The 24033-nt window shown below is 44.1% G+C and overlaps 1 protein-coding gene across 2 annotated transcripts in view; it reads right to left on the bottom strand.

The window, feature by feature from the left end:
- Zbed4 (zinc finger BED-type containing 4) overlaps positions 1 to 23763 on the bottom strand; it is a 31437-nt gene extending 7674 nt beyond the window's left edge. Inside the window, exons 1-2 of one of the 2 annotated variants that reach the window (XM_036208954.1) lie at positions 23654 to 23763; positions 21011 to 21190 (exon numbers count right to left, since the gene is read on the bottom strand). The gene's annotated coding sequence lies outside the window, so the exon portion shown is untranslated. The remainder of the gene's footprint in view (positions 1 to 21010; positions 21191 to 23653) is intronic. The other variant, XM_036208955.1, reaches the window with a different exon arrangement.
- Between the last annotated feature and the right edge of the window lie 270 nt (positions 23764 to 24033).

Raw genomic sequence — 24033 nt, 5'->3', positions numbered from 1 at the left:
CTAACTTAAAACGAGATTGCTGGCACTGCCTTGACCCAACCCCGTTACTATGTAGGGATGCCTTACAATCCCCTTCCCTCAGCATTGCCACAAGCTACTGCTGATACTTGCTCTTGGTCCAACCCAAGTTAACACTAGATGATACAAGGGTGAGGACTATGCATATGTCAAAGCTACTAGATAACTTGGCTTTTCCTTATTGGACAATTGTGCAACTAATTTTGGAACCCAACTACCTCTGGGTACTGAAAGCCAGCACCTGTTCCTCCTTGTACCCTCCAATATACGGTGGGCCTGTACAGATAGTATAATCCAAAGTCTCTCAATCTCCTGCATCGATCATGGGACACATCCACTTTTTGGCATCCTTACCCACATCCTCTCATAAATTTATATTTATGATGTGGACACAGACCACTTGCATTTAGCCATGGTACTTGACCTCAACTTAAATGAGCAGACCCCATCTTGGTTCCACTCTTATTGGGTGCAAGGATCACAGGATCTGCAGCACGAGGAACATCAGCCCTAGTCCTGCAAGACCAGTGGCTTAGAACCTTGGGCAAACGAGTACAGCAAGACTTAGGGTGTTGGGTAAAGCTCAGTCTCTATACTGGAACATCAGGTGGACTTGCTAACACAGAGTTTATAAAATAGGAGAGGCCTCGACCAGCTCTTCATGAAACAGGGAGGACTATGTATATATAGCCTTAGGAAAACCTACTGTTTTCATGCCAGCCAGGCAGGAATAGCTAGAAACAATCTTAAAACTAAGTATTTACACCAGCAGGAGGGAAACAATTGGTACCAATCACTATTCAGCTGGTCCCTAGTTAACAACTCATACTGCAGCTGCTACAGGTACCCTAGTCCTCCTGATAATGTCCATGCATCTTCCAATATCTCACAAATTTTTTTCCATCAGATAAAAAAATAATAAAATACTTGCCCTCTGTCAGCATCATCAGCCCCTACAACAGCTAGAAATGGAAGTTACCTGCCAAGGATTTGAGAAGGACACATTAGACAATGGGATGGGGGAATAAGAAACCAGCCCGACTCCATTTTGTAACCAGGAGCCATTGTTCAGTTAGGTTTGTGTTTACTATAAAACTTAAGCTTCTGTCTCTTGGGCTGTACCCTACTCCCATGGCCACACAATGTTCTGAAAGGAAAATTTCTGTAACAGCTAGTCTCGCTTCTGTAACCATGCTTGCTTGCAAAATCCCCCACCACCTTGTATTTCTGCCCTATAAAAGAGGCTTGAGAAATTGGCTCCAGGTTGACCTCTTGAACGCTGTCTTAAGAGGGAGATGGGTGCAGGAGTTCTGCTGTGCACAGAACAAGCTTGCTTTGATTTGTCCATTTGGTGGTCGTCTTCTTCTGAGTCTGTGGGACTAACAGTGGTACCTGCTCTTGGATGGAAATCTCCAGAACCTCAGGTATCTCTCACTGTGTTAACACAAAGCTGACTAACACAGACACCCAAAGATGATTAGAAAAATATTATTCTACTGCGAATATAATCAATGAATACCACAAATGTAATTAATATCATGAGTGTAATTAATGAATACCATGAGTGTAATTTTAAAAAATAAATTAATTAAAAAAGAAAATTATTCTGTAAACTGGTAAATATGAATCACCTAGTTTCCTACCTCTGGTACAAGGAGAGGTTCTTTCTTTGTAGAAATCCAGCTGACACCTGAGCAAACTTGGTCAGAACCATAACACAACTGTAGCTTCTGGAAAAAAGCCTGCCTATACGTATCTACAGGTGTATACCAGTAGCTGCCAATCAAAATAAGACACCCCAAACCAGGCAGTGGTGGCACACGCCTTTAACCCCAGCACTTGGGAGGCAGAGGCAGGTGGATCTCTGAGTTTGAGGCCAGCCTGGTCTACAGAGTGAGTTCCAGAGCAGCCAGGGCTACACAGAGAGACCATATCTTGAAAAAAATCAAAATAAGATACCCAGATATGGGGCTATGGATATTTTTTTTATTTTTATTTTTTATTTAGTCATACTAGGTAGCACAAGATAGCCTCACATTTTTGATACGAACTACATGAGAATGACTTGTCATTTAAAGAAACAGCCCAAACTTGACAAATAGAGGTACTCAATCAGTCATAAAATTGTCTGTCTGTCAGCCTACCTACCTAAGTATCTATCTGGAAGTTACTGCCATAGAACTCAGGCCAGCAGGTAGCTTTACTTCAAGGACAAGCTATGAGCCTAAGCCAAGTAGAAAATGACAGGATATTATTTCCAGACTAAATGCAAGATACAAATATGCTCATCATATACCAACCCACTGTTACACACATTTAGCTTCAGCATTTGCTCTATACTTTAAAAAGGCTTAGGGCCAGGCAGTGGTGGCTTACACCTTTAATCCCAGCACTTGGAAGGCAGAGCCAGTGAGACCTCTGTGAATTCGAGGCCAGCCTGATCTACAGAGCGAGATCCAGGACAGGCACTAAAACTACAAGGAGAAACCCTGTCTCAAAAAAAAACAAAAAATAAAAATTAAATTTGAAAAACCAATAAATAAATAAATAAAATAAGTAAATAAATGGCTTAGGAGCATATATATAGCCTATAGTGGCCTCTATCTATAATCCCAGTATTTAGAAAATTGAGACAGAATTGCCATGATTTTAAACTCAGCCTGGACTACAGAGTAAAACTTAAAAAAATAATAATCTCAAAAAAATAAGGGGCTGGAGAGATGGCTCAGTGGTTAAAAGCACTGACAGCTCTTCCAGAGGACCTGAGTTCAGTTCCCAGCACCCACATGGCAGCTCAAAACTGTCTGTAACGCCAGTTCTATGAGACCCAAAACCCATGGCAAAATATTAATGCACACAAAATAAAAATTACACAAAAAAAGTTTTAAAAAAATAATAATACATAGGCCTGCAAATTAGCTCATCAGGTAAAGGCACTTTCCACTAAGTCTGATGGCCTGAGTTTGATTCCTGAAATCCACATGGTGGAAACAGAGAACCAAACTCATGAAGGCTGTTCTCTGACCTCCATGTGTACACTGACATATCCACACCCACATTATATAAATATTTAAAATAAAACATAAAACTATACATGTATAATAACAGTACATGCACACACATACACAAAGCAACAGGACTCTGTGGCACTGGAGCTGATAGACTGATGGTCTCCAGGGTAAGGCAGAGGAACAGACAGGACACACATGTCCTTCATTTCTATAAAGACGATGCTATAATTGTCCTGCCAGGAATAAAGTTATTCCAAGGGAATCTGATTCCTTTCACTATCAGATTATTGAAATAATGGTCCCCAAGAAATTGGAATTTCCTCCAGGAATCTCATGCTGGGAGAAGTGAAAAGCTGAAGCCTGGTGCCAACAAAGAAAAACAATCTGAACAACAACAACAACAACAAAACAACAACAAAAAAAAAAAAAAAAGAAAGAAAAAGAAAAACAATCTGTCTCCAAGAAAATATGACAGTTCTGACTTGCTGAACCACTTTGAGTAGACAAAAGTTGGAGTCTAGATGATGGGTCTTTGACCAGGACGGCTTAGTTATGTATACCTCTTGCCTTCCACTAAACCTTAACCTTATGTCCAAGGATGGATTTTGGGGGTGGGGCCACTGAACCTCTATTTGTTCCTTTTCCCAATGTGTCCACACTAAGTAATCTTTCTGTGCTTTTCACTACTCTGCTTAGTTGGCCTATTATAGGCAAGGGACTAAGCTTAGGTTAGGGCTGACAGGGGCCAGGTTCTGACCCCAACAACTCTGGGAACAATGTAGGCCAGGGCAGGGGAAAAGATATATTTTGCCTGTCAATCACTCAGATCACGTGGACTCCAGGAGAGACTACGCAGGGCCACACAGCTATGGGGACGCTTTATTCCAGAAATCCATCTTCCCATTTCTGCCAGCACTGGGTACTTTCTACTTTCTTTTTTTGTTTTTGGAGACAGGGTTTCTCTGTAGCTTTGGAGTCTGTCCTGGACTAGCTCTGTAGACCAGGCTGGCCTCGAACTCAGAGATCCACCTGCCTCTGCCTCCCGAGTGCTGGGATTACGGGCGTGCGCCACCACCGCCCAGCGGCTACTTTGGCTACTTTCTACTTTCATCGTGCAAAGCAGAGAATGAGTGAGTCCTCCTAAATCAGTGCACCTCAGGTTTTGCCTTCCTGTTAGCTTAGGTTCCCTTGAGCTGTCTGGGCTCTTACTGAACCATCTTAGCAACTGCCCCTTGGTGACTGGTCTTATCTCTTGGAGTTCCTTGGAGCCACTGAGCTTCTGTTAAATTATTTTGGCTGTTGTTGCCATTTCTATGACAGGCCTTGTCAATTTAGAAGCTAAGAAAATTTGTAGGTCTGCTGAATGACTTGGATATCTGTTACATGCAAGGGAAGGTTGAGATGTATTAGTCTTTTGGAACTCTGCTGAATCACTGGGGTTCTGCTGAACAATTTGGGGCAGAAGATGTGGGGACCAGCCCCCACTTTTCCGACCCAGGGTACTCTTGAGTAGGGAGAAGTGGGAAATATTAGATAGGAGATCCTAGATGATGAGTGGAAAGACAGAAACACAGGTTAGCCTCAGGAGGGCCCGGGTCTGAACCACCAGCCCAGAACTTTATTCCAAAGGGCTTTGTATGACAATGCCAAGGGGTGGAGCAAAAGACCTCTCCCTTGCTAGTAAGGCCAAGTGTAGACTCTTCCAAGCACCTGGTTGGTACTCAGGCCCGAGGTCCAATCATCTTCTTTGTGCAGACCTGCTGGGCAAAGCCACTAGGAAACCTAAATGGGCTCCAACAGGAAAAGGGGGCTGAAGAAATCCCTACTGTGATTTATATAACCATGGAAAATATTGCCTATACTGTCTTGATGCCCTGAAGGAGAAATCTAGCTAACTAGTCTCTTGTAACTTTGTGAGAGCCAAAGTTACATTTTAAGTTTTAATTACTATGCCTTAGCCATCCATGAAACAAAAATGCTTCTGATCTGCAAGCCTCTTGCCCAAGGACAGGTAGTTCCTGGAGTACTGGAGGCTACTGTTTATGGAGATAACAAGCCACATGTTTGCACTCTCCTAAACAAGTTTATGCTTGATCACAGTGGGCAGGAGGTTCAATGGGCAGGATGTACTTGCCCTTGATTGGACATAGGCTGGAGGTACTTCAGAATGTATGTATTCTTGCCCCTGATTGGACCTGATGGGAAATACACTGAGTTATGGGTTTTCCTTCTTAAGCCCTTGTAAAACTTGATCCTGGGCCATTTCCCAGGAACCTGGGTATGGACATGGCAAGAACCCATTCATCTGGCCAGTATTTAATTAAAGCTTGTTTCAAATTTGGCTTTAAATTGTGGTAGTGGTCTTATTCTTTTTGTTTTGTTTTTCAAGACAGGATTTCTCTGTGTAGCTTTGCGCCTTTCCTGGATCTCACTGTGTAGACGAGGCTGGCCTTGAATTCACAAAAATCCACCTGCCTCTGCCTCCCAAGTGCTGGGATTAAAGGCCTGCGCCACCACCGCCCGGCTGTGGTCTTATTCTTAATCGGTGGGGTTAATAACTTATTATGAGAAAAACTTAATTGTCCTGGAAAGTTCCTGAAAATAACTGAGCAGCAAACGCCTGCCCACTTCTTTTTCTTATTTTTTGAACTTATCACATACTGAAATCACTGTTCCTGGCATGCCTGATTTAAATGTAGTTCTGAGTGCATGAGGGCATTCGGGAATGACTTCTGGACTGTTAATACAGAGGAGCTTTGACTCTGTTTTCCTCTTCCTCTGAGAATGATTAGCGGTTAAGTATAGCCCTGAGGACTGAAGCAACCGGCTATGAGGACTTTACCAGAGGCAGGCCTAACTAAAATGTTAACAGAAATGGTCGTTTTCAGCTTTCTTTGTGCAGGTGGAAGGGTTTGGGGATGGCGCTTTCAAATGTCAATTCTGGACACGGAGGTTGAGAAAAAAATCCTGTTCCAAGATTCAAGAGATGTAAATACTCTCCTAAAACAATTATTTATAGTCAACAGACATCTAAAAGCAGAGTTTATTTAAAAAACATTCATTGGCACCAAGATAAAAATTTTGTTAAGTTATAATTTTTGTTGTTGTTGTTTAGTTTTTGTTATTTTGAGACAGGGTTTCTCTGTGTAGTTTTGGTGCCTGTCCTGGATCTCACTCTGTAGACCAGGCTGGCCTTGAACTCACAGAGATCCGGCTGGCTCGGCCTCCCGACTGCTGGGATTAAAGGTGTGCGCCACCACTGCCCCGACCTCTATAGACATTATTAAATTTTATAACTTAGCCGGGCAGTGGTGGTGTATACTTTTAATCCCAGCACTCAGGAGGCAGAGCCAGTTGGATCTCTGTGAGTTCAAGGCCAGCCTGGTCTACAGAGATCCAGGACAGGCACCAAAACTACAGAGAAACCCTGTCTCAAAAAAAAAAAAAAAAAAAAAAAAGAGTTTTAATAAAATCTTCTTCCAAAACAGATTCTATGAAGAGACTGGATTTTATTTATTTTTTAGCAGTGAAGGGTAACAGAAAATTAGGCTGTAAAAATGCTTTGGCTGGGCCTGTGAGGTGGTTTAGCAGTTAATAACTAGTGCTTATTGCCAAACTTGACAAGCTGAGTTCTAGGGTGGAAGGAGAGACAACTCCCACAAGTTGTCCTCAGACCTTTCTTTACAAGTGCTATGTGCTCCCACACACTAACACAAATAAGTGCAGTAATAAAAATGTTAATGCTTTTTCTAAATATATTTTGCTAGGCATACTTAAAAATGTAAACATTTAAAATTAATTTTCAGATTGTCTGTAGGTAAATATGGTGGTCCATATGAAATATGTGTATATGTGTATGTACATGTCAATGTAGAGATGGAATAATTTTGGGATAAATGCTAACAGATAATACATTCTGTTGTGCATAATGATAGTGAATATTTTAATAACTTACTGTGTATATATGTTGAACAATCAAAGCTTTAATTATTAACATAACTGCTTATCTTCTGCAGTTTTTAACATTATTATTTTGTGTGCATGGGTGTTTTGCCTGCATGTATGTCTGTGTACCATGTGTGGTATGTGCAGTGGCCCTGGAGGCCAGAACAGAGTGTTGGATACCCTGGGACTGAAGTTGGACAGTTGTGAGCTGCTATGTAGGTGTTAGGGATCAAACCCAAGTCCTCTGGAAAAACAGCCAGTGTTCTTAACCACTGAGATACCACCCCAGCCTCATTTTTAGCTGATTCTTCCTTACAGAATTGACTACTTAGAAATATATCTTTACAAGGTCAAGGTTCAGCTAAGTGTCTGCTTATATTAAAGATTTTATTTATTTGTTTGTTTGTTTGTTTTTAGGCAGGATCTTACTATGTAGCCCTGAGTAGCCTGGAATTCCCTATGTAGGCCAGGCTGTCTTTGAACCACTTGCCTCTACATCCTGAGTAAAGGCACATGTCTCCTCCATGCCTGGCAAGAATATTTTTTAATTGTGTCTATGTGGGAGTACATGCCTGTGACTGCAGTAGCCCGTGGAGGCCAGAAGATGGCATGAGATCCTTTGAAGTTGAATTGTGAGAAGCCTGCCTTGGTGCTGGGAGTTGAACGCCAGTCTTCTACAAAAGCAGTATATCCTCTTAACAGGAGAACTGTCTCTCCAGCTTTGTGTTAAATATTTGTTTGTTTGTTTATTGAGACAAGGTTTCTCTGTAGCTTTGGAGCCTGTCCTGGAACTCACTTTGTAGACCAAGCTGGCCTTGAACTCAGAGATCTGCTAGTCTCTGTCTCCCAAGTGTTGGAATTAAAGGCGTGTGCCATCACCTGGCTATGTTAAGATATTTTATGGTTTTATTTAGGTGGTGGTGGTGTTTGAGACAGGTTCTCAGTGTAGCCCTGGCTGTCCTGGAATTTGCTCTGTAGACCAGGCCAGAGATCCACCTGCCCCTACCTCTCAAGTACTGGGATTAAAGGCGTGTACATATAATTCTAAACGGTCTTATTAAATAAGAAACACAGAGCCAAATAAAGAGTTAGAAGCCCAAGAGGTCAGAGCACTAGCGAATTGCCTTTAGCTTAGGAGTGGCTGCCGTCCTTCCACTGACAAAGAGACCTACTTCCTGTGTCTGTATTTTTATTGTCTTTCTGTTCTGCCTTCTCATTGGCTGTAAACCCAACCAAATGACTTCCTCGTTACTGCCTGTCTATACAGACCTCCAGGTCTCTATGGTTGGTACTGAGATTAAAGGTGTGTGTCTCCATGCTGGCTGTGTCCTTGAACACACAGAGATTCTGTCTACCATGTGATCAGGGATTAAGGGCGTGTGCTATCACTACCAGACTTCTGGTTAATGGCTTGCTCTTAGCTCTGATCCCCAGGCAATTTTATTAACATACAAATAAAATCACATTTCAGCACAAATAAACATCACCATATTTCCCCCTTCTATTCTAATAAAAAGAAAAAAGGAAAAAAGTTATAACTAGTCGGGCAGTGGTGGCGCACGCCTTTAATCCCAACACTTGGGAGGCATAGCCAGGCAGATCTCTGTGAGTTTGAAGCCAGCCTGGGCTACAGAGATCCAGGACAGGCACCAAAACTACAGAGAAACCCTGTCTCAAAAAACCAAAAAAAAAAAAAAAAGTTATATTAGTTATAAGAAAAACTATATATACAATAAATACAATAACTATATACAGTATATACAAGCAATAAATACCTAGATATAGCACGAATCTTTTTTTTTTTTTTCCCCCCCAGACTGAGGATTGAACCCAGGGCCTTGTGCTTGCTAGGCAAGCACTCTACCACTGAGCTAAATCCCCAACCCCATAGCACGAATCTTAAAAGGTCTTATTAATAAAAACAAACCTGGAGCCAGGTATTGGGGTGAATGCTGGAATATCAGAGAGACAGAACAGGCCACAGCTTCCTCACCTTGCCAATTCCTCAGCTGATCCTGTTTCCTCAGACTGGATGCTTCTGAGTCCTCATCCAGAATGGTTCTCAGCTGAACTGTGCTGCTCAAAGCCTAAAAGCTTAACCAGCTCTAGTTCCTGTTTTCACACCTTATATACCTTTCTGCTTCCTGCCATCACTTCCTGGGATTAAAGGGGTTGTCGCCATGCCTGGCTGTATCCAGTGTGGCTTTGAACTCACAGAGATCCAGATGGATCTGGATCTCTGCCTTTGGAATGCTAGGATTATAGGTGTGTGTGCCACCATTTTCTGGCCTCTGTATCTAGTGGCTGTTTGGTTCTCTGACCCCCAGATAAGTTTATTAGGGTGCACAATATTGGGGAACACAGTATCATCACAATATTTTGGGGAACACAGTATCATCACAAAGGCGTTTGCTACCACCCATCCAGCTGTATAAAGCACTTCACAGTGCTGCTGGCATTATGTTTATTGTACTATACAAGTCTCCTGAAATGCAAAGCTTAGCAGAATATTTTACCAAGCTGGTGTCTTCCAAACTAGAATTCTCAGCGGTGCTAACCTTCCCCAGGCCTATTCATGTGTTCCTAATTGTATTATGACTATTCTCTAAGCAAAGATCACTAGACATGTCCCAACACCATGCACCCCAAACATTGCCTAATAATTTTAAAGACAATGGACATTTGCCACCCAGCAAGCACATCAGTAAAAAGCACATTGTGTTTTTGTAAATCTTTCTAATTGTTGTCTGCTAACATTCTACAGAGGTACAACTTCTAACAAAAGAACCTGAGCAATATTTTTTTTTCTTTCATTTTAAATATACATTTATTTGCATGTGTACTCATGCTTCCACAGGCAGGTCAGAAGACAACTTGCAGGAGTTGGTCCTCTCCTACCATATGGTTTCTAGGAATAAACTTCAGCAGCTGTCAGGCTTGGTGGCCAACACCCTTACCTTATGAGCCATCTCACTGGCCCCTTGAAAAAAACTTTTTTTTAAATTTCAGGGTGGTGGTGGCACACCCCTTTAATCCCAGCACTTGGGAGACACAGGCAGGTGAATCTGAGTTTGAGGCCAGCCTGGTCTACAGAGTGAGTTTCAGGATACCAGGGCTACACAGGGAAATCCTGTCTCAAAAAATGAAAATAAAACAAAACAAAATATTTTTATTACATGTACTGTGTGTGTATGTGTACCTGACTACATATGGGCGTCAGAGGAGGCAGTTCTCTCCTTCCAACATGTGAGGCCTAGGAATTGAACTCAAGTTGCCATGCTTGGCAACAAGTGCCACTAGGCTATCTTGCCAGTCCTGTTGCCCACAGAACACGCAGAGTTAAAGGAGAAGAACAGACTCTAAGACAACCCGACCTGAGAGCCACTCCTAAACCTCTTGGTTGGTTAAAACTGTACATGAAGATTTCATTGGCACCACCGTCTTAACATCACTCACTAACTCCTTACCCTACAACATAGGGTCAGATGAGACCAAGCAGAACAGCCCTCACCCTGGCAATGAGGGGCAGCTGATAAACTACCAGATGGTTAAGCAGTGGTGTTTTCACAAGAGTATTTTTCAGAGACAAGGTGGGGAAGTTGTCAGAATAAAACTAACATCTGCTGAGCATGATGATGGTACTTGCCCATGATCTCAGCATTTGGGAGGCTGTAGCAGGAGAATCTCAAGTTTGAGGTAAGCCTAGGCCCATCCAGAGACCCTATTTCAAAGCCAACAACAAAAGGAACCACTTCCAAAAGTGACTAGAGCCAAGTTACAGAAAACTGGGCATGGTGATGCATGCCTTTAAACCAGCACTTGGGAGGTAGAGGCAGGTGGAGTTCCAGGCTAGGTTGGTCTACACAATGAGTTCTAGACCAGCCAGGGTTATATAGTGAGGTCCTGCCCACCCCCACACCCCCATACACACAAAAAGAAAAAGAAAAGTTGTTACACAGGATTACTTGATACCCTAACAGTGGATCCTACTTAAACTGTGTCTGTATCTGTTTCAGACACACATATTATTTCATGAGACTGATGTATGAAAACAAAGAGTAAGGAAATGGAGCTGGCAGGAAGGAAGATATTCTAAAGAGACAGTTGTGACCCTCCTTCTGGCTACCAAACTATTCAAACAATGGTACCCAAGAAACTGGTAGCAACATTGTAGAGCACTAGAGCACTGAGACAGACTCTCCTAAATAAGTGTGGGAGGGACACTGCTTTAATTTTTTTTTTTTTTTTTTTTTTTTTTTTTGGCTTTTTGGAGACAGGGTTTCTCTTTGTAACAGTCCTGGATCTCATCCTGTAGATCAGGATGGCCTTGAACTCACACAGATCTGCCTGTCTCTGCCTCCCAAGTGCTGGGATTAAAGGCGTGCGCCACCACCTCCCGGCTATACTTTATTTTTTAAAAATTCGTATTTTTAACACACATACATATATATATTAACATATACTTAACATATTTTAACACGTGTGTGTGTGTGTGTGTGTGTGTGTGTGTGTGTGTGTGTGTGTGTGTGTGTGTGTGTAAGATTAAAACGGGTGCCTGGCAGTGGTGGTACATGCCTTAAATCCCAGCACATGGGAGGCAGAGGAAGCTGTATCTCTGGGAGTTTTGAGGCCAGCATGGTCTACACAGTGATTTCCAGGTCAGTCAGAGCTACACAAAGTGAGACCCTGTCTCAAGAAGAGGGGAAGTGTGGGAGGGGGAGGGAGATTATAACATTTCCTGCCTTCCCTTTTCTTTTTCAAATCCCTCCCATGTACACCAGTCCCCTGAATGCTCTCAAATTCATGTCCTTTTTCTTTTCTTTCTTAAAAATTTCTTAAAAATGTTATGAATTGATTGACTGATTGACTGATTTTATGTGTATCGGTGTTTTGCCTACAAAAATGTCAGTGCACCACAGCATGCCTGGTGCCCATGAAGGCCAGGAGAGGGCATTAGATAGACTGGACTAGAATTATATAGATGGCTATGAATCTACTATGTGGGTCCTAGGAATCAAACCCAGGACCTTTGCAAGAGCAGCCAGTGCTTTTAAACTTTGAGCCATCTCTCCAGCCCTATGGCCTGTTTCTTTAATTGGTATTGGTGTGTGTGTGTGTGTGTTCCTAAATGTATCAATACAACCTGCTCAGTCTATATAAATGTTACTTGTATATGTATGTTTTGAGAGATGACCATTGGGTATTAGATAACCAATTAGTGTGCTCTTCCCTGGGGAAGATTATTTATCCAGTTCTCAGCAGTCCTTAATTTTCTGTAGTTCTTTGTCTACAACTAAGGCCTCGTGAGCTTTCCCCCTTTCATATTAGCATTAGCATGTCTACTGGTGATGTCCTTGTTCAGATCACGACTACTGTTATCTTGAATACAGTCTATTCCCCTGACACTCATGTTAGAATCTAGTCCTCATTTTGTTTATTAAGAGGTGACACCAGGTGGTGGCCTGAGAGGTGATAAAGGCCTGTTATAAGACACAAGTCTGGCTATAACTCTACGGGTACCATGCTCTTTGTGACTCTGCCAGCAGAAGACCAACACAGGACTTTGAAGCAGAGCTTGGAAACAAAACAAACCCCTTGCCAGCCTGGTGACATACACTTATATCCCAGCTATTGAGGAAACTAAAGCAAGAGGTTCACTTAAACCCAGAATTTTAGGGACAGCTTGAGTAACCCAGTAAGACTTTATCTCACAAAACCAAAAAAGAATGTGGAGAAAGTCAATGAGATCTTTCTTTCTGGAAACTATGACCCTTTACCCTACAGCTCATATCACTCTAGTGCTTAACTCCATGTGAACAGCAGAAGAAAGACAAACGGTAAAGAATGTAATATAAGACACTTCCTTATTTATTGTAGGGAGATGGGTCCAACAGGCCACATTACAATTAAGAGGATAAAAACAACAAAACCAAACCACTCTGTTCTTCAGCAAATACCATGAAGAATATAAAATAATAAGTCTCAGAATAAGAGATTTTTTTAAAAGGGCAAGAGTTAGGCTGGGCGGTGGTGGCACACGCCTTTAGTCCCAGCACTCGGGAGGCAGAGGCAGGCGGATCTCTGTGAGTTCGAGGCCAGCCTGGTCTTCAAAGCGAGTTCCAGGAAAAGTGCAAAGCTACACAGAGAAACCCTGTCTCGGGGTGGGGGTGGGGGTGGGAAAAGGGCAAGAGTTGGGGCTGAAGAGATGGCTCAGAGGTTAAAAGCACTTGCTGCTCTTGCAGAGGGTTCAGTTCCCTATACCCACATAGTGGCTCACAACTGCCAGTAACTCCAGTTCCAGGGGATCCAATGCCCTCTTCTGGCTTTTGTGGGCACTGTATCCACAAAGTGCACAGACATACACATGTGGGCAATATCATTCATACACATAAAATAAAAATAAATAAACCTTGGCCAGGAATGGTGGTACATGCCTTTAATGCCAGCACTTGGGAGGTGGAGGCAATAAGTTCCAGAACAGCCTATCTACATAGTGAGTTCCAAAATAGCCAGGGCTATGTAGAGAGACTCTGTCTCTGAATAAATAAATGAGTAACAGCTGGTCAGTGGTGGCGCATGCCTTTAATCCCAGTACACTGGACACAGAGGCAGGCAGATCTCTGTGGGTTTGAGGTCCACCTGGTCTACAAAGCCTGGGCTGTTACACAGAGAAACCCTGTCTTGAAAAAATAAAATAAAATAAAATAAAAATAAACAGATATCAGAATATGTGTGGTGGTTTGAAAAAAAAATGGCCTCCATAGTCTTATAATGCACCATGTGTATGCAATGTCCTGAAAGTCAGAAGATGGCACCAGGTCTCCAGGACTGGAGTACAGATGGCTGTGAGCTAACATGTGGGAGCTGGGAATTGAATCCAAGTCCTCTGGAAAAGCAGCTGGTGCTCTTAACCACTGAGCCAACTCTCCAGCCCCCCTTACTTTCAATATTTTATAACCATAAACAGCAAAATTTTAGTTTTTGTCATCTTTTCAAGAAAACAACTTTTTAAAAATGCTACTTCAGCATCAAATCAAAGGGGGGGCATATTAGTTTTGTTTTTTGCTGCACCAGACTCCTGTGGCTCTCCAACATTGTCGCACATATGTGGTGAAGAAGAATCTACCTACTGATAAGGGTTAATAGTCTTGAAATGAGATACTGTATGAATTGGAAGGCAGAAAGAAAGACTTGTTCATTGTGACACTTTCTGTAGGTGGCCAGTTTGTTTCTCATAGGGGAATCCTGGATCACTGTCCTGTTGGTTCCTAAGGAACCGCTGTTGTAAGTGGCACATCAAGAGTTGAAGTTCATGTAGCTGTGCTGGGAATATGGAAAAGGAAGAAAGCCACAGTACTGCCCGTTCAGTCTGGGAAGATCTGGAGGATTCTGCACATGCAAAAATGACTTGAAATTTATGTATAGACACTTGTACCAATCCATCTTCAGCTGACTGAATGTTGTAAGATAGCCCTTCTCCAAAGCAGCAGTGGAATGTTCTGCTTTCACCACACATTTTATAAATATATTTCCTTTTTTGAATTGGCCTATAGATTGTAGGTCCCTTTTGTATATAACCTCTATTCTTTTGCTTTAAAAGAAAGTCTGTTCCTATTTAATGCCCCGTATTAGTCAATGATTTTCGTTCAATATTATTTGAACCATTTGCCATTACCAAAAGAGAAATACTTACTCGTGTTTTAAATAAAACTGATATAGGAGGAAAAAGAATCTTCCCATCCCAAGACTGTAGGGTGACACTTTGATCTTGAAAGATGAAAGTTCCCAGGAGGACGGCATTCAGAGCCAGCATCTATTCCATAGCACTCATTTTATTCTCCAGGAAATAAAAACCAGTTTAAAATAAAACTAAGGGCTGGGAAGATGGCTCAGTGGATAAGGACACTTGCTACCAAAGTATGGGGGCCTGAGTTTGAATCCTTAGCACTTATGTAAAATGCCAAGTATGGCTGCACACATCCCTGTAACCTCAGAACTGTGGAAGGTAGAAAGAAGAGAACAGCTGAGCCTTGCTGCCCACCAGCCTACCTCCAGGTTAAACAAGAGACCCTATTGTAAAGTAATACTGGAGAGTTACAGCAGAACATATGACATCTTCCTCTGGCCTCCATGCACAAAGGTATGCACTTGCACATACATGTATTCTCTCTCCATGAGGCATACATATAAAGTAAGATCATCAATGACAAACAAAGGTTCCTTCCAGAACAGACCCAGTCCTTTAGCCTTCTCCAGCCCAAGAGCCACCCTCTGACCCAGGACTAGCCATTTGATGTGGAAAATATTGCTGCACTTGAGCAATGTACGAACAGAAGGAAAGACGAGGCAGAAAGAAAGCACTCAAAAACACACATTTTTGGTGCTGAACAGATGGCTCAGCAGTTAAGAGCACTGGCTGTTTTGCCAGATGACCTTGGTTCAATTCCCAGCACCCACATGGTAGCTTACAACTGTCCGCAACTCCCAGATGTGACACCCTCACAGAGACATACATGTAGGCAAAATACCAATGCACATAAAAGAAAAATAAATTCTTTTAAAAAATTACAAATTTTCTAGTATTTTGTATTTTTCAGTTTCAAATATAAAAGTCCTAAATTTAGCCAGGCAAAGGTGGTGCCCACCTTTAATGGGGGGGCCAGCCTGGTCTACAGATCTATACAGAGAAACCCTGTCTTAGAAAAACAAAACAAAGCAAAACCAAACCAAACAAAACAAAACCTCCTAAATTTTAAAGCAACTGGTTCAAAGGATCCTTTCCATAGTTTAGAGAGCATGGCATGCAACTGTCTTAATTTAAGACATATGTTCTGATTTGGGAGAAAATGTTGCTTTCCAATTAAAGCTTTGCTCTGCACAAGTGAGCAATGAGGATGACACTCTCCCTTGCAGTGGGGATTACTCAGTGACTTCCTAACACAACCACCCACTCGAATTTAGTCAACTCAACTGCTTTGACTACCTGATATATCCAACATGAGGCAGCATTAACTTTTCCTTTTTCACATTCAAACTGTAACATATTAAATGAAAACCATTTTAATATACCACTTCTCAACAGTAGCATTCTGCCAAAACTCCAGACACATGAGTGCCCTGCTGTGGGATGTCCTGTATGTTGTTGTGAATATATGTTGCTATGATTGATTGATAAATAAAACACTGTTTGGCCAGTAACCAGACAGGAAGTATAGGATAGGTGGGACAAACAGAGAGAATTCTGGGAAGTGGAAGGCTGAGGCAGAGAGACACTGCCAGCCACCATGAGAAGCAGATGTTAATATACTGGTAAGCCACAAGCTACGTGGCAACTTATAGATTAATAGAAATGGGTTAATTTAAGATATAAGAACAGTTAGCAAGAAGACTGCCACGGCCAATCAGTTTATAAGTAACATAAGTCTCTGTGTGTTTACTTGGTTGGGTCTGAGTGGCTGCGGGACTGGCGGGTGAGAGAGATTTGTCCTGACTGTGGGCCAGGCAGGACCAGAAAAACTCTAGCTACAGTGCCCTTTATGGTTAAGGCTCTCATACAGGTCAAACAAGCCTACAAGAGGGAATGTAGAAGCTCTTACCAGAATGACATTTACCCTTCCACCTAGCAACCCCATACTAGGATTAATTAGAACTAAAAGACCATGCTCCCCAAATAAAGAGCACACAGGACATCTTCAGCAACAAGAACTCTCCACAGCAAGACTAGAACCCACAGTGAAAGCTTACTATACACAGGATGTGCTGACAACTGCCCAAACATACTGCACATGAGTGAGTGATGAAGTGGTAGAGGCAGGCTGTGATCAAAGCTCAACTCCTTTCCGTGGGTTGGCTACCAAAGAATATTCCATCACCCATGCCATGTGTCCCAAACATGCCACCTACACTCCAAATGCCAGGTCACAAGGTATATACAGAGGCAGAAGGACAGACACAATACTAACCAAGATACAGGATTCTGGTCTGGAAGAAACAACTACTCAAGACAAGTAGGAACTTAACTACAGACTGGCCACTGGATGACACCAGGGCTTCTCATGTTTTAGGCTATCAGTGATGGAAACGGAGTGGAGAGAAAAGAATACTTCTTGGGTTTTTTTTTTGGTTTTTGTTTTGGGATTTTTGTTTGTTTGTTTGTTTTTTGAGACAGGGTTTCTCTGTGTAGCTTTTCGCCTTTCCTGGAACTCACTTTGTAGCCCAGGCTGGCCTCGAACTCACAGAGATCGCCTGCCTCTGCCTCCTGAGTGCTGGGATTAAAGGCGTGCGCCACAACCGCCTGGCAAGAAAAGAATACTTCTAACACCCACAATTTCCTCCAAAAAGTTTGTAAGCCCACAGAGGAGACACCTGGCACCTGAGGGTCCCATCTAGGGATAGGACATCAAGGAGCACCAACTCTGCAGTTCAGAAACTCCACAACATAAAATTAAAAACAACAGCAACAACAAAAAAACATTCTGTCTTCAATGGGACTTTGCAAGCCCTCACAGAGCTATCAAGGACACATAGGAGGTCTTTGTTTCCAAAGATCTTAAATAAGACCTGGCCCACACCAGAGGGCAACTTTAATCTACTGGGTGTTCTGCAGAACTAACATATTCTAGGGGAAGCGCCACCATCAATAGCCTTAATGCCACAAATGCCAGAGTCACTGAGCCTATATAGATGACAACTATAACCACTGAGACTATCCTGAGGCCGGAAGCCCAAAGCTACAAAGAGTTAAACTTCAGAAATCTAGAACCAGTTATTTCCACAAGACACGGTCAGAAACCCTGATAAGGCTACCTTGGAAACAAAGCACATTCCACAGTAAGCAAACAGCCCACATTGAGGTCACTTGGTCCCTGTTTAGTCCCTGAAATGTTCTGGGTCACATACCACAAGCATGGATTTTTCTGGTTGCTCTTTTTGTATTTCCCCTGAACTTAACACTACCATCTTCACCAACTACTCTTTATGATCTAAGTGGTCACCAGTGACAGGCCTAAGCCACAGTTTTAGCTCAAAGTTGCTGGAAAACTTTAAATGTCCTTCACAGGATGTGAATGTGGCTTTCATGATACAATGGCCAAACAGAGCCACATCCCTGTGATTGACAGATGGAGAAGAGACCACAAGGTGAGGCTTAGTGAGCAGCCATGATGCCTGCTTTAGACAAAAATTCAACTGTTCACAGTATCTGCAGAGGTAATACAGTTGAACAATGCAAATCTGGGGTCGCTGGTTCACCAAGCCAAGGGACCCCAGATCAGGGAGTAGTGGCTATGGCAATCACAGCAGCACCCTTGTAGGGCAGCAAAGAAAAACAGTGGAACCACAGGCCTACTGCTGCTGGTGGTGTAGATCTATACAAAAGAGAAAGAGAAACCTGGGCCACAGCTGCTGGGGGCCCGCACATGGGAGGAGCTATAAGCAGAGCTTACACCTTGTTGGACTCTTGTCCCAGCATCTCCACACCCACCAAGTCATTTAAACCGTGTGCCCACTGACTTCCCAAACACACCCCTAAAGAAGTGGGGAGGAAGTTACAGCAGCCTGGCTCTGGACCCTGAAGGCATGACACATCCCCGTGGCACCCAGCCCCTCAGAGATACCCTCAAATGAGCCAGAAGCACTTCATAGCACACTCTCAGACAGGACACACAGCAACAAGTCTGCCCTTAACTGTCTGTAATTTTCCTTAGAAAACTACTTGGGAATTGTATCTCCTTATTTTCTTATTTTAGAGATAGCATCTCAATATTTTGTACAGACTGGCTTTGAACTTTTGTGTTCAAACAAACCTCTGGCCTCAGCCTCTTCCCTCAAGAGCTGGGAACAAAAGATGTACGGAGGGCCCTTTTCTCAAGTTTATATAGGTCCCTACCACCATTATAAAATTCTCTGAGAACAGGAATTTATGAAGACACCACTATTATAGCAGGTAGTGCAGTGCCAGGTAAAGGGAAGAGGCAAGAATGGCCCATGAGGCAGGGACGTTCTTCTGTCTCTCCAGATGTCCTCTTCCTCAGAAACAGGAAGTTTTACTATTCCTAGCAATACCTCCAAAACTTGAACTACTAAAAGCATATATCAAATAATTAGCAAGAAGGCTATGTGTTGAGTGTAGCTCAGTGGTAGAGCATTTGCCTAGTGTATCCAAGGCCCAGGGATCAATTCCCAGCACTACAAAAAATTTAAAATTTTTTTTTAAAAATTAGAAATAACCAGCAAGATGGGCTGTTGAGATGGCTCTGTGGGTAAAGGTGCCTGCCACACAAACCAGACAACCAAAGTTTGACCCCTGGAATACACATAATGGTGGAAAGAGAAAACTGCCTTTACTATCTTCTGACCTCCATGTGTGTCCTGTGCTGTGGCACACGCACCACCCCATAATACACACAACAATAATAATAAAAAAAATTAAAATATGATTAGCAAGGAAATAACTTGCTATTAAGAAGTACTTTGAAATCACTTTTGCTAAAAAGCACCAACTCCTCACCTGGGACCACATGGTAACTAAATGCAGACAAAAGCCTGGTGGCACACGCCTTTAGTCCCAACACTCAGGAGGCAGAGGCAGGCAGATCTCTTTGAGTTCAAGGCCAGCCTGGTCTACAGAGCAAGATCCAGGAAAGGCGCAAAGCTACACAGAGAAACCCTTTCTCAAAAAAGCCAAAAAAAAAAAAAAAAAAAAAAAAAAGCCTAGCATTCCTGGGCTCTTTCTGCATGTCTCCTGTCTTGAGACTTTGGGTCCTTCACCTGCTTAATTCTGACTGTAGATATGCCACATCCTCAAGGAGTCTTGTCTACAAGCTGATGACAGCTAGTCCATTTCATGTTCCTTCAAGGTTGAAGGCACAAAGAGTAACTGAAGTATCTTACTGTCAGTGTTGACAATGTCCTGTTCCAAACCCACAGAAGGGACCTCAAAGTTGTCCTAAACCTCACAGACAGATCACCTCATGATGAGATCGCCCCCCAGCAGGAATACTCATCTCAGGGTAACTGGACTGTCTTCTTACCACCCTGAAGAACCAGAACTGAGATAATGATCAACCAGACCACACTGTGACAAAGACTACTTAATTATACATCTCTCTTGCCCCTACCTAATTCTGTTTAAACTTACAGCTCATGTCATGTCCCGAAGATGGGCTTAAACACTTACTTTTCATCTCCCCTAATGGTTGTTTTGATGATATGTTTTTCATGACCTCTCTTACTTCTGTTGGCACTCCCCACCTGCAACAGGGTTTCTCCGGGTAGCCCTGACTGTCCTGAAACCAGCTCCGTAGACCAGGCTGGCCTTGAACTCAGACACCTGCTTGCCTCTGCCTCCTGAGTGCTGGGATTAAAGGATCAAAGGTGTGTGCCATCATGCCTGACTGTTTGCTTTCTTCAGGGATGAGCAGCTGGACCTGGTATGCCGAAACCTGGAGCTGGGACTCTGGCCTAGGACTCCAATTACAGGAATATTCCAGGATAAAAAAAGCACAGATACTAAAAAGTGGGGCAAGAGGGCTAGCAAGATGGCTCAGCAGTGAAGAGCACTGGCTGCTTTTCCAGGAGACCAGGTTTCAATTCCCAGCACCCACGTGGCAGCTCAGAACTGCCTGTAACTCCAGTTCCAGTGGATCTGACACCTTCACACAGACACATGCAGGCAAAACACCAATGCACATGAAATAAAAAGCGGGACAAGAAGTATCAGAAAGGTTGAGGTAGAGAGCCCTGGAGGATAAGAACCTGGTGAGCTGCTGCACTTCCCAGATATAATGAAGGTCAGGAAGGGTGAGGACATGCTGAGACTCTTGCAGCTAGATTCAGTACCGTACAGAACTTCTGCAGGAACGACAAACCCTACCACAGCATCCTCCAAGAGTAATAAGAAGAGTGACAGAGGTGACTGAATGGGTCTGTGTAGATGTTCAGAAGGAAACAATGCTGGTTGGAAGAGCCTCTGGTTAGTGGCTAGGCCTCTGACCCATAGGGCTAACTAGACAGTGGCCAAGAAAAGAGTCACTTACCTACTCCCACCTCTCATCAGGTCAACCAGAAGTCAAAACTAAAGTACTTGAAGCCAGGCACATAGAAAACGCAGATATGAAGTGAAGAGGTGGAGGCAGTGACCATGGCCTTACTGTCTCCATGGTTCTGGAGCTTCACTGCCCAGTTCTCTCTTTCCAAACATTAGGCCCACCAGAGATCTGAAACACATACACATTGTTTTCACGGCACAAATACTATATATGAGCTCTCATATACTCCCCTCATAATTTCCTAAAAACATTTTCAAAGGTGTTAGGGACTCTCTGTATATGTACCGACATCTAAGAGTTTTCAATCACCAAAACATCAGTCACCACAATCAGGGATTAACTGGTCAGGCACACGCTTGTAGAACCACTGTCAAATGAACTAAGAGCTTTCTTTTTTTAAATTTATTTTTATTTTATGTTCACTGGTGTTTTGCCTGCATGTATGTCTGTGTGGCCGTGTCAGAAGCCCTGGAAATGGAGTTACAGGCAGATGTGAAATGCCACGTGGGTGCTGGGAATTGAACCTGGGTCCTCTGGAAGAGCAGCCAGTGCTCTTAACCACTGAGCCATCTCTCCAGTCTCTTGCTTTCTTTCAACGAAAGAGACTGCATACCTGCCTAAAAGACTGAGTGTCTTAGGCTTTCTATTGCCATGACAAACACCATGACCAAAAGCAACTTGGGAAGGAAAAAGTTTATTGCATCTTATACTTCCAAGTAACAGTCTACACTGAGGGAAGTCAGAGCAGGAACCTGAAGGCAGAACCCATGGAGCACTGCTTACTGGCTTGTTTCTCAGGGTTTGCTCAGCCTGCTTTTTTATACCACCCAAGACCTAGGGATGCCATACCACATCACTCCCCATCTTCCTGGGCATGACTTGCCTATATTGCTCACTAATCAAAAAAAATGCCAAACAGACTTACCTACATGCCAATTTTAAGGAGGCATTTTCTCAATTAAGACTCCCACTTCTGGGGGCTAGAGAGGTGGCTCAGTGATTAAGAGTTCTTCCAGAGAACCTGGGTTCAATCCCAAAACCCATATGGCAGCTCACAACTCTCTTAACCCCATCCAGTTCCAGGGGACCCAACATTAAAAAAAAAAAATTAGGGTTGAGGATTTAGCTCAGTAGTAGAGCACTTGCCTGGCAAGCACAAGGCCCTGGGTTCGATCCTCAGCTCAAATAAAAAAAAAAATTAAAAATTCCCTCTTCCAACGATGTTTCTGTCAAGTTGACAAAAACCAACCTGCACACTGAGACCTTGAAACTTTTTAAAGATTCACGAAATATTTTGTTATATATCTTTTCCTGAAAATAAAAATCACAAAGAGAGAGATGTTTATAGATTACAGGAAGGGAGCATCAATGCCCTCATGGACAGGCTACTGAAACCCTCAGGATATAGAGCAGTGGTTCTCAACCTTCCTTATGCTGCGACCCTTTAATATGGTCCCTCATGTTGTGGTGATCCCAACCATAAAATTATTTTCCATTTTTGGGGAGCTGAGGATCGAACCCTGGGCCTTGTGCTTGCTAGGCAAGCGGTCTACCACTGAGCTAAACCCCCAACGGCATTATTTTCACTGCTATCTCATAACTGCAACTTTTCTACTATTATGAATCGGCATGTAAACATCTGTGGTTTCCGATGATCTTTAAAAGATCCCTGTGAAAGGGTCGGTCCACCCTAGAGGGTCGCGACCCCCAAATTGAGAACCTTTGGTGTAGCGGCAACCTTGTAGCTTACCTCTCAACTCTGGTTAGTATGGAATTAACTCAAGGCCGAAAATTGGATTATCTCTAGCACTTTTTTTTTTTAAAAAAAACCTCAAACTAAAATTCCCCTAGCCTTAATTTTATCAGCACGATATAAAGGGGAAAAAAATTCTTTCTTCCTACAAAGTCACAAGAATGCACTTGCCATAGCTGACTGGTTTTTTACCAAGCCTGAAGTGTCTTTTTAAAAAAGCCGGCACTTAATCTTATCCTAATTAACTTCAAAACCAATGACTTCCCTTTTTACAAACACCACAACAGCGGCAGAAGCTCCTTCGGAGGCTCCTAGCTGCAGGGACTGGAAAAGACGCGCACGAGCCTCGTGAGAACCTTCCCACAGAAGGAGGACCCGCAGCCATCCCAGCAGAGGCGAGTGGGTCGCCCAGAAAGGACAAAAGCAACAAAAATGACGGCAGGTACTGCGACCGGGAAGACGCGGCGGAGCCAAGGCGTGAGTTAAGTTTTGTGTTCGCAAAGCCTCCGTAGTCAGCCCCAGAAGCACACGCTACAGCCAAGGCACCAAGAAGCGTGACACCGACTCGTGTCACCACCGCGCAGGCTGCCGGCGCCCCTTCCCGGACACGCGCGCCGACCCGCACCGGCTTGGGGGTGGCACGACGTGGCGGGAGACGGGCACCTGATGAAAGATCCCGCCGGGGCGTCCCGCTGCCGCTCCTCTCCGCGGCCTGGGCCCGACGGGGGCGCGAGGCGCAGCTGTCAGAGGCCCGGCCCGGTGCACCTCCGGGACGCAGCCCCCGCCCGGCCCGCCGCGCACGGACAATGGCGCGGTCCCCGACCCCCGCGCGGCGCCGGCCGTCGAAGACGTCGCTGAAGCGTCCCGCGCGCACTCACCTGAGGCGCCGGCTCCGCGCGGCGCGGCGCGGGCCCGCGGGCTGCGGACAGCGCGACGGGCGCGCCCATTCATTAGCCGCTTTGTCTGCCCCCGCCGCCCCTCCCGCCGCCCCAGCCCCGCCGCCCGCGACGCCGGACGCTGCGCCCCTCCCAGGGCCCCGCGCGGGTCGGGGGGCGGGGCCCGGGGCGGGGCTGGCGCGCGCAGGCGCAATCCGTGCGCACCTGCCCCGCCTTGGGTTGGGCCCCGAGGACCGCTGGCTGGGCTTGAGCAAGTTAAGCCAGGCAAATGGGGCGGGGCCGCGAAGACTACGCAGGCGCAGTTTTCCCTCGCCCCCCACTCTCTGGAGGTCAGGTTACGCCGGCGCAGTCTCACGCTCTGG

This window comes from Onychomys torridus, chromosome 16 (genome assembly GCF_903995425.1).
Source record: "Onychomys torridus chromosome 16, mOncTor1.1, whole genome shotgun sequence".
NCBI classification, from domain to species: domain Eukaryota; kingdom Metazoa; phylum Chordata; class Mammalia; order Rodentia; family Cricetidae; genus Onychomys; species Onychomys torridus.
The sequence above is the reverse complement of the archived record's forward strand: the minus strand, read 5'-3'. Positions and strand labels throughout refer to the sequence as shown.